An 11761-nucleotide genomic window follows, 5' to 3' on the forward strand; every position below is an offset into this window, starting at 1 on the left:
ATCTAACAATTAGTTTGACTAGCTAAAGACGCCATAGAAATCCTGTGGCATAAAACAAGCTCACAGCTGTCTTTAGTAAGGCAGTCTAATTTGCATTGCATTGTGGGAAAAATAAGACACTGAACAGCTTGAAAAAATGGCCGACAGTGGACGCTCAATAAATTTTTTATTCGCTGAGAATATTTGCTTATTAGAGGACTACAATTAAAAACACAACATTTTGTTAAAAATTTTTAAGTCCAAGTCTTCAACCAAGTCTCAACTCAAGCCCCTTTCAGCCCCCACTGGCTCAGCTGACAGTTATTTTCAATGGCAAAATGGAATGTAAACAACAGTTAGCCTGAGGTGTGCTGTCTTACATTTTGCTCTTTAATTAGACTGATCTAAGTTTTTATGCAACTGACTGAAAAAATTAAGAACAACATTTTAGATGACTAACTAGTAAGACTAGTCTAAAACAGTTTTATGCAACCGGCCCCAGTTCTAAATTTTTAAAATTTTATCTTTTCTTCAGAAGATATCAAAGATTATAGAATCAATTCCATGCCACATATATTTGCAAAAATATAAAGTATTGCAAAATAAAATAAAGTTTTGCAAAACAAAAAAAGTATTGAGCAAACAAAAAAAAAAATTTTAAACAAAAATTAAGTATCACAAACGTAAAATAAAGTATCGAGAGAAAAAAAGAAAGTTTTGCAAACAAAAATAAAGAATTGCAAAATATAAATAAAATATAGCAAAAACCAAGATGTAATTAATTGCAAAAATCAATGACTGTTGTAAAATAATCTAAAGATCTTTTATCCTTTTTTATCTCTGCAACAGATTTTTAGGCAGCAATGATTTTGCCACACATCTTTTCTTTGCAATGCTACTATTATTTTGCAATGCTCCTTTTAATCTGCATTTCCATCACGTGTGAGCTCGTGATACCGTTTTGCCTTTGCGCTTCACTTTTCTCTGCGTTTCACTTTATGGCACTGTTTTGACGTGGGGGTGGAGTCAGGGGATTGGGGCGTGTACAACGGGCTCAATGATGCCTCTCTGGAAGTTACGTCATTAGCTTGAGACACGGATCAAACATCATGGCTGAGCACAGGCATGCAGGTGGATCTCAGGTATATAAAGTTGATTGTTTAAGGAAACTCATTTTAAAATATTCAATGGGGTATACCCGTCAAGTGAATTTTTAAGACAACGGTTTAATTTTGAAGAAAATGCCTGTACTTTTTGTCAAATTGACAGAGACGTTCTGATCATCTTTTTTTCTTCAAATACTTTTTGGGAAAATATGTCTTATTGGTTGGAATCAAAGATTCACTCACTGCCCACTTTTGCTAGTAAACATGTTATGTTTGGAGTGCTGTTGGACGAGAAAAGAAATGAATTTCTTATTAATGTAATGTTGATACTGGGCACATTTTTCATTCATAAGTCCAAATGTATGAAGACGAAACCTTATTTTTCTGTATTTAAAAGAGAATTGTAATTTCTTTCCAGCGTTGGAATGTATGTAAAGTAAAAAGGCCCAGAAATTGGCTGGAATAATAAGAGACCTTGAGCTCTTAAAAGAGGAATAAAGAGACCCCTCTGTATTTGTATTTTTTATTTTATACATTTAATTTATTTATTTTAACTGATATGTGCCTTGCTTAATACTCATTTACCTGTACTTACCAATGCCATTGTAGATGTACATTCTGTTTTTTGTTCTGTTCTTGGTGTTCAATAAAAAATAAAAAAAATAGTTTCCTTTTATTTAATTGGCATTAAATGTGCTTTAACAGCGTTTGCTTCAGATAAAGAAGTTAGAGATCAGTTAAAGCGGTGGATTTATTAGCCATACGCTAACATAGCCAGCATCTGCTGTTTATTCTCTCTCAATTGATTGGACTATTGATTGATTCTTATGTTTACTTTATAGATTATAATTGTCTATACCATAGTATGTTGTCTTCTAAAAAAATGTAAACTCCATATTTAGATGTAACATTATCACTGTTAAAGGAGACAATAAATAGATTACAAATAAAAAGTTAAACGATCGTAACAAATAAGCATCCCAGGAAACGATCTACAAACAATAAAAGAACATCACTTATAATGTTAATTGTGCAAAAGCAAAACAAGATTGAAGAACAGATTGATTCTTAAGAGTAGGTGCTTATAACCTGGTTATATCCTGCTCTACTCGAGGCAGAGAAACAGCAGGAGAAAGCTGTTGTTGTTGCTGCTGACCCTGAGCTGCCTGAATATGACCGAAGCTTTGAGTCAGAACACTAATAAGATTCGTCACGACATCTATAGATATTCTCTCTGCTAAATGTGACATGGCAAATCATTACATGAGATGACCTAGATACACGTACATTTACTGTGAGCATTGTAAGAACTTAAGTAGCTTGTGAACAGGTTCGTTGAGCAATGGAGGAGTCAGGAGACAGCGAAGCAGGTTTGAAATCAGCACTTTAATTTCTTTCACGAACATACGACGGTCACCGCCGTAGAAATGTAAACATAAACAAAACAATATCACACTCAGTCTGTGGAGCTTTCTGGATCCACTCTCTCTCTCTCCCTCTCGACACTTGGCGTCCCTTTAAATGTCTTTCTCCGTATCACTACAACAAGACACAGGTGTTAGAGATAATTACAAACCAGGTGACAAGCCTTACCGCTCTCTCTCTCCCGCAGACTGACACACGACCACGCCACATAGCTGTATAACGCAGGGTTAAGAATATAGGGGATGTGAACATTTTATATTTCAAAACTTTATTTTTAAAGACAGAACACATGCACGTTTGTTACGATCGTTTAACTTTTTATTTGTAATCTATTTATTGTCTCCTTTAACAGTGATAATGTTACATCTAAATATGGAGTTTACATTTTTTTAGAAGACAACATACTATGGTATAGACAATTATAATCTATAAAATAAACATAAGAATCAATCAATAGTCCAATCAATTGAGAGAGAATAAACTGCAGATGCTGGCTATGTTAGCGAGTATGGCTAATAAATCCACCCCTTTAACTGATCTCTAACTTCTTTATCTGACACAAACGCTGTTAAAACACATTTAATGCTAATTAAATAAAAGGAAACAATCAACTTTATATACCTGAGATCCACCTGCATGCGTTTGCTCAGCCATGATGTTTGATAGTGATGTGTCGTTCATGAACGATTCGTTCATTTTGAACGAATCTTTAATATGACTCGGGACTACCGAGTTGTCTCAGAGAGTGATTCGTTCATTTTGTGTTGACCGCGCATGCGCGCAACATCGCATAAGGTACATGAAGTCATAAATGATTAGTTCATCTTTCGCGAGTCTTCGGGTTCGGCCGGGTCCGAGTCTTTCGTTCTTCCTGTCAGTCCCATAGAGACTATGCTGTCAGTACCGGAAAGAGAAATGATTAGTTCGTCTCTTCGGTTTCGAGTCGTTCGTTCTTCAAGTCAGACTCACAAACCCATAGCACAGCACTATGCAGAGACAGAAATGATTAGTTCATCTTTCGAGTCTGAGTCCTTCGTTCTTTTGTCACGTGACAGCTGGTATCTCGCATCAAATAAAACATTAGATTCGTATTATTGACTGCGTCTGAATGTACATTGTTTTATATGTTGGGAATTAACATACAATTATCAAAATATATGTACAATAAACATCATCTGAAAAATAAAAAAGGTCCATCTTATTATTGTCCCTGTCCATCTCTTTTTTTTATTGTTAATATGTTTTTATTATTATTATTGTTATTAGGATATATATATATATCCTCTGCCAACCTTGTCGCCTGATGAATGGGAAATCTGCAGAGAAATCGTGGATATTATTCATCCATTTGAGGAGGTCACTACAGAAGTGAGTGCAGAAAAGTAAGTATTTTTTAAATTTAAATTTTTTGATTATCATTCATATAAAAAAAAACACATTTTAAACTCTATATTTCTTAATCATGCATGTATTTCTATGTGTAATATTGATTTTGGCTTTGTTATATGTACAGTATGTAAACAATTGTAAATTTTTTTGTTGGTTTGTGACTGCCTCCAAAATAATTTTGATGACCAGAGGTCTTCGGAGGATTGTTGCCCGGAATCAAAGGAATCCATCCAGATTTGAAGCTGTTAAAAAACTAGTGGACACCCTAATGTCAGAAATGACTAAAAGGTTTGGCAGAGCTCATTGAGAAGCTTGCTGATGCAACTTGCTTGGATCCAAGGTTCAAAAAGCAAGCCTTTGTCAACCACCAGGCAGCAGAAGAGACTGTGAAGAGGGTTACAACAGCTGCAGCAGCTATTAACCCAACTCAGAGTGAAGAGGAGAATCCTCCAGATTCTGGTGTGACTTCCAGTGCAGGGGCCATGTTTTGGGAAGACTTTGATGAGAGGGTAGCAAGCTTGAGGCCTTCTGCTACCTCTTCAACTACATCAGATGCTATGGTTGAGATGCGGGCCAACCTTATGGAACCACTCTTACCCCGTACATCAGACCCTCTGGCATGGTGGAGGAGATGTTCACCTGTTTATAAAAGCCTTTCTGAGGTCATGAAGGCTAGACTTTGCATTGTGGCCACATCTGTACCATTTGAAAGAGTATTTTCTAAGACTGGGCAGATTATCTCAGACAGAAGAAACAGGCTCAGCCCAGCCAAGGTCCGGGAGCTTGTTTTTTGAATGCAAACATGCCTTAAAGCAGGCCCTAAATATATAGCCACAGTGTGTTTTAAAATTATTTCTTTTTTATTTATTTGAAAAGCCTGGCTTGTTGTGCAATATTGTGTTAGGCTTTATATTGTGATTTAAGTTATATGGTTATGCTCTGTGGCTTTATAGTGTCCTTTTCATTCTTATTTATTTTTTATTTATTTTTATTTAATTCCTTTTGGATAGTTATCCAATTTTTTTAAAGCATTGTTGGCAAAAAATAAACAAACAATAAACATCCAGTCAATATAGTGTGTGTTGTAATAAGCTATGTTACAAAGGTGTAGGTTTCATAGGTTTATTAAATAACTGCATATTTAAGTTATATACTGTGACTTTTCACAAAACAACTCGTAGACTTTTTAGGTGATTTTTTATGGACTAAAAAACATAGTGAATGGAAAAATGCATGAATACTACATTCTACATTACTACATTCAATGTTATAGAAAAGAATCTTCATGACAGAAATTCACAAATACATATGAAAAAAGATACAATTTGAGACCAGAAACGTAACATGTAACTGTAAAAGTAAAAATCAAATAAAAAAACTAACTACAACATGTTTGTAAGAATGATGTGAATTATGAACTAGGTTAAGTATTTAATAGGGCTGTCACGTGACAAAAGAACGAAGGACTCAGACTCGAAAGATGAACTAATCATTTCTGTCTCTGCATAGTGCTGTGCTATGGGTTTGTGAGTCTGACTTGAAGAACGAACGACTTCGAACCGAAGAGACGAACTAATCATTTCTCTTTCCGGTACTGACAGCATAGTCTCTATGGGACTGACAGGAAGAACGAAAGACTCGGACCCGGCCGAACCCAAACCCGAAGACTCGAGAGTCGAGACTTGAACTAATCATTTATCTTTCCGGATCCGGACCGGTATGCTGCACGTGCATGCAGTCAGTGAGTGCATTGGCTGCTGTGTCACACCACACGGCCCACACACAGACACTGACGAGTCGACATCGACAACTAAGTATTTTTAACGTTTTGAAGTTCGAACCCGATGACACAAGAGGCGGAGAAAAAGGAGGTGAGGTGAACTAACTGCAATAGCTTAAACTTAAGACCCAATTAATAAATTAACATTTCGGTTTCTTATAAATTGGCTTTGGCTGCATTACCCTATAGTTTATTTTTATTTATTTATTTCAAATTGAATCAACATTTTCGTAAGTAGACTACTTGATGTTTTGGGCTATTTAACATGACATTTAATTATATTCTGCTGAAATGAACGAAATGACTCGAAAAAAGATTCGTTCATTTTGCTGAACGAGACTCAAAGATCCGAGTCAGTAAAATGATCCGAACTTCCCACTACTAATGTTTGATCCGTGTCTCAAGCTAATGACGTAACTTCCAGGGAGGCATCATTGAGCCCGTTGTACACGCCCCAATCCCCTGACTCCACCCCCACGTCAAAACAGTGCCATAAAGTGAAACGCAGAGAAAAGTGAAGCACAAAGGCAAAACGGTATCACGAGCTCACACGTGATGGAAATGCAGATTAAAAGGAGCATTGCAAAATAATTAGTAGGCATTGCAAAGAAAAAGATGTGTGGCAAAATCATTGCTGCCTAAAAATCTGTTGCAGAGATAAAAAAGGATAAAAGATCTTTAGATTATTTTACAACAGTCATTGATTTTTGCAATTAATTACATCTTGGTTTTTGCTATATTTTATTTATATTTTGCAATTCTTTATTTTTGTTTGCAAAACTTTCTTTTTTTCTCTTGATACTTTATTTTACGTTTGTGATACTTAATTTTTGTTTTAAATTTTTTTTTTGTTTGTTTGCTCAATACTTTTTTTGTTTTGCAAAACTTTATTTTATTTTGCAATACTTTATATTTTTGCAAATATATGTGGCATGGAATTGATCCCATAAAAGATGGCAAAAGCTATTAGGAATCCCCATATTATTAATTGAATATGGAACTGATTTTAAATTGATTTTCTTCTCATGATGAATCCCCTTGTTGTATGACTTATGTCCTTGTTGACCCAAATCAAGTATGCCTTAAAGAATTTCCCTTTGAATTTAGTTTTGCTTTAATTTTACACTTGGTAAACACTTTCTGCATTAAATACATGAAAATAATTCATCATGACAATTCTTATGATTTAAAAATGTTGTTTATTGTCACACTTCACTATACCAACAACTGCAACACAATAAACTGTAAGCTGAAAAGAGAAAAATAAACCAAAGACCCAGTAATTGTGACTTTTGAAGAAATCGTTTGTCTTCTGTGCGGAGCCTAGTAGCAGTCAAGTGACAAATTAACGAAAGACTCCGAACACCCATTCGGAAGGTCAACTAATCAATTTTGTTTCCTGTACAGAGTCTTTGCGGTATTCATGTGAAAAATGAATGAAAGACTCATACCTGAAGACTAAGTCAGGATGTGAACTAATCATTTCTGTTTCATGTACAGATCCCTATGGCTACCTATGCGACTGCCATGTGACAAATGATGGAAAGACTCATACTTGAGACTTGAGAGGTAAACATATCAATTATATTTCTTGTACAGAGCCTATGCGGTTATCACGTGAAAAATGAGCGAAATTACTTGAATAAAGATCTGTTTATTTTGCTGAACAAGATTCAAAGATTTAAATCAGTAAAATGATTTGATCTTTCCATCAATATTATATACTTTTTATATTTTTGTACTCTATAACAATTATGTTGTTGCTGAGTTTTTACAGATCCCCAATCAGTCATTACACTGATGATCCCTTTGCTTCTAACCATTAGCTCCACTCTTCTCCACAATATTAACCTTTAAAACATTTCAACTTGACAGAAACTCCTAAATCCCAACATAACAGACCATTAAACACTAGCAAGTCTCCTACTTGATTCATTTTGTGTAGAAATACATTAAAAGTCTGAATCCATTTGAATATTTCATATCAATGTGATAATAGAAATGTTTGACGACTGTGTTGAATATCACTTGGGCTTTACACAATATAATTATGCTCTCATTTCAAACATAACTGTATTAAGATGTTTCAAAATAGCTTCTTTTCCTTTTTTCAGTGTTTCCAGTCCCAGCCTGGGGTGTGTTTCCTGTACAACGAAGTAACTCACTGTGTAACCACTATTGTACAATGCATCGTTGGAGAAATGAACTAGCTTGTCAGGACTGTGTCCCGAAACCGTAGTAACTATGTCACACATCCATCATTCAAACCACTTTGGTTGAGCTGTCATTAATGACATTACTCAGGGACTGGAGATATAACTTCTGCAAATATTATATTATAATAGCTCATTCACATGTACACCAGAAAGTTGTTTAATGCGAGGAAGATGCTGAAGACAGGAGATCTGCATGCACGGTGTAGATACATACACTGCAATAGATGGGTTTCCCACTACATCAAACTTCGGGATTCCCCCGACGCACTTGAGCACTACATGCACATTTGCACTCTTCAAAAAGTGTCAAATCATTTGAATCTTTCATGACTTTATTAAACACATCCCATTAAACATCCATAGTGCTGTGGAAAATATGTGTTATACATATGTGTTAACATAAACATAAAAAGCTGTGTTCCAACAACACAACTTTGCAATGCTGTTTGCGAATGTTTTGTTGAAACTATCTTGGTAAACGCACCTTTTGAGAAATGCACCCCTAGTTTGGTTTTGGTTTTGAACGGGTTTTGGACACTTTTCAGCTGGTCAGACAAACAGCTAAATCAGCCAAACACCAATTTGGCCTGGCTGGAAGACTCACAAGACCAGCTCAGACCACCAAAAGTGTTTTTAATTTTTTTGGGGTTATTATTGTTTTTGTTTTTTTCCGGTTGTGTGCTAACTAAACTAATAAGACTTAACCAGAAAATACTGGCTGACCAGCTTCATCATCTTTGCTGTGCAAAAGTCATGCTGGACTGTTTTACTGCATCCCCTTTCCTCAGACTAACCTTTAGCCCAAAACCTCACGGAGCTAGCTTTTGTTTTTATTCAATCAATTCACATTTTTCAATACCTCTGTGACTAGACACCAAACTAACAAATGGATTGGCAGTGAATGAGAGGCAACCAATTGGAATCGTTATCATGAGAGCAAAATTGAATTTCATTCCATTTGTACCTTTGACTTTGCTTTGAAAGTACATGGCACGGTCACCAAGTTTGCAGGCAGAATGCAGATGACTGAGAGAAAAAGAAAGACAAGGAGAGAGACAGAAGCAGAGAGTGAGAAAGACAGATTGTCAGGTCCCTCACACATTTGTGAAATGGCCTGTAATTACAAATATGCAAATTGAATTCAGTCCCACACTTTCTGGATGCCCTTTGTAAAAAAAACAAACACACACACACAAAAATGCTATCAAATGGTGGCTGATGTATGAGAAATGGACAGTGTTGTCAAACATAGCAACAGCTCAGAATTCTGATTGCATTAGATACTGCGCCATCCAAAAAGCAATATCTCTGTTTGCACATGGAGAGCATATCAAACTGGTATGTGTGAACAACCTGTACGAGGGAAGCAATGTCAGAGAGAGAGAGAGAGAGAGAGAGAGAGAAACAAACATGGAGATAGAGACTTGGAGCCATGATATCTCCCTTGTTCATAGGCACATGTCAGTGCAGTGCCTCCAGTAGGGGGAGTTGTTGCAACAGCTGATTTGTGTGCAATAGTACCACTGAGACTGCCAGACAGAAAGAGGGAAGAGACAATCAGAATAAAGAGAGAGAGAACAAAGGGACAGTTCTCTCTATCAGCCCGGCTCATCTGGCCATGTTCTCCAGGGATAGACGATTTCAAGTGAGTCCTGACTCCTGCATGCTGGCACAGAAAAATATTGAAACGCACCATTCACTGCCAGAGAGAAACATATTGAAAACAGTGCAGGTTGAGTTTGAATATCAGAATTTATTTTATTTTGTCGTTTCATGAGAAACAGAACAAAACTACTCAAATGTATGAAGAGAATTGTTGACAGATTTCTGAACTTGTCAAACTGAGTTTCTTTCAATATGGCCAGTTTTGTTTCCAATAAGTAACTTATCATTTGTATATGTAGCAGGGCTGTCAATCCATTACATTTTTAATTGAACTACTTGCATGATATGGCAATTGATTAATCTAATTAAATCACTGGTAATCACATACATCAAAATTAGCTGAGAAAGGCTCCCAACTAAAAACAATTCAATATACACTAATCAAAATCATTATTAATATCATAAAAGATACAAATTCTGATACTTTAAAGACATTACATCATTGTGGCAGGTGACATTATATTAGATTTTTCATGATTTATGAATTCTGTTGACGCTTGGAGCATCTTACTAATTGCGTTAATTTGTACGTATTTTTCATAAGATTAATCGGACTGAATTAGCACGTTAAATCGACAGTCTTCACATGCAAATTAGAACTATTCAACTGGGCAAGAGATACATGCACAAATTAGTCATAGACATTCTTGCCCTGACTTTGTGCAGTTTTCAGTCTGATTGCTTGTCTGCGACATCACTGAACTTGCAATATCTTTGAGCAGGGCCAGCGTTCCTTTTCATTTTCACTCATCTGAATTTCAATGCACATCTAGACTGCTTTGCACAGGAGGCATTATTCATCTAAATTGCGGTGAGAAAATCTCGATTTGCTCGCTCTGCATAATTCATGCTTTATTCTTGAGGAGCACTGACCTTGGAGAGTTTATGAAAACTGGACTCAGCCGCAGAGCTCATACACTCCACTTGCAAATTGGCCTATTTAATTGCTTTACCACTGCCATTACCACAGCCGAGGCAACACGCACATATCCTTGAGTGTGAGAAAGGTAAACAGGTTTGGATTGCTGTTCACAATGGAGTGCCACAAGATTCGAGTTTGTGTTCCTGGACCTCATTTGTAGACCTAACTATGTAGTTTTCTCTAGAAAATATGAGTCATGCTTGCCCTCAAGGATCTTAAGGGGCCCCCAAAGGCTCTCAGTACACTGCCTCAAGTCAAATGAGCCTAGTTTGCTCTGAACATTTGCTAGGAAGTTGATAGGTATTTACAAGACTAACACAGCTCTGCAGGTGCATAAAATGAATGGTGATCAGGCCTTTGAAGCTCCCACAAGGACATAAAGTCAGCATAAATGTAATACATATGAATCCAGTGGTTTAATCAATGTATTCTGAAGTGATTAAGTTGGTATTGGGGACGAACATACTATACATATATATAACTCGTTTTCAACTGTACAGCTTGCCATTGCAGTCTCTAGGCAAGATCATGAATTCAAGATAACTCTTCCTAGTGTATGTGAAAAACTCTTGATGGCACTATAAGACAGGTAATCGATCTTAAAAAATCATGATCACCAAGGAGACTGCTGTCAAGATGTACAGTAAAAAAGCAGTTACATTTTCATTTGTTCTAATCCAAAACTAACTTGATCACTTTAGAAGACATTGATTTAACCAATGGACAATGATGGGCTATGTTAATGCTGTCTTTATCAGCTTTTTGAAGCTTCAAAGGCATGATCACCATTCACTTGCATTGTAAGGACCCACAGAGCTGAGATATTCTTCTAAAATCTTAGCAGAAGAAATGAAGCCATACATGTCCGGGATGGCATGTTGGTGAGTAAATGATGAGATCATTTTATTTTTTGGGTGAATTAACCCTTTAAAGGCTGCTTGCTAGCCCGAGACAAACCCCACCCCCAAGTCTCTACGATGTTCTGGTGACGAGATTTGACTGGGTAATGTTGCTATATGGTAGCTAGGTTGCTCTGAATGGTTGCTAGGGCATGGCTAGGCAGTTTCAAGGGTAATACTTAAAGGCTACTTGGTAGCCTGAGACAAATGAGCCAACCCCAATTATCTATGATGTTCTGGTGACAAGATATGTCTGGGTCATATTTGCTAAAGTGTTACTGAATGAATGCTTGCTAGCTCGGGTCAAACGAGGCCAGACCCAAGTCTCTATGACATCCTCTATGATCAACCTGAGGACATTCAAATGTTGAGTCAATGGG

The 11761-nt window shown here is 36.5% G+C and overlaps 1 long non-coding RNA gene across 1 annotated transcript; it reads left to right on the forward strand.

Annotated features, from left to right (window-relative positions):
* Nucleotides 1-1078: 1078 nt before the first annotated feature.
* LOC127627465 (uncharacterized) lies at nucleotides 1079-8208 on the forward strand. Its single transcript, XR_007968557.1, has 4 exons — nucleotides 1079-1121; nucleotides 3777-3892; nucleotides 7180-7248; nucleotides 7794-8208. It is a non-coding gene; the product is annotated as an uncharacterized LOC127627465 (long non-coding RNA).
* The last annotated feature ends 3553 nt before the right edge of the window (nucleotides 8209-11761 follow it).

Source organism: Xyrauchen texanus, chromosome 34 (genome assembly GCF_025860055.1).
Source record: "Xyrauchen texanus isolate HMW12.3.18 chromosome 34, RBS_HiC_50CHRs, whole genome shotgun sequence".
NCBI classification, from domain to species: Eukaryota; Metazoa; Chordata; class Actinopteri; order Cypriniformes; family Catostomidae; genus Xyrauchen; species Xyrauchen texanus.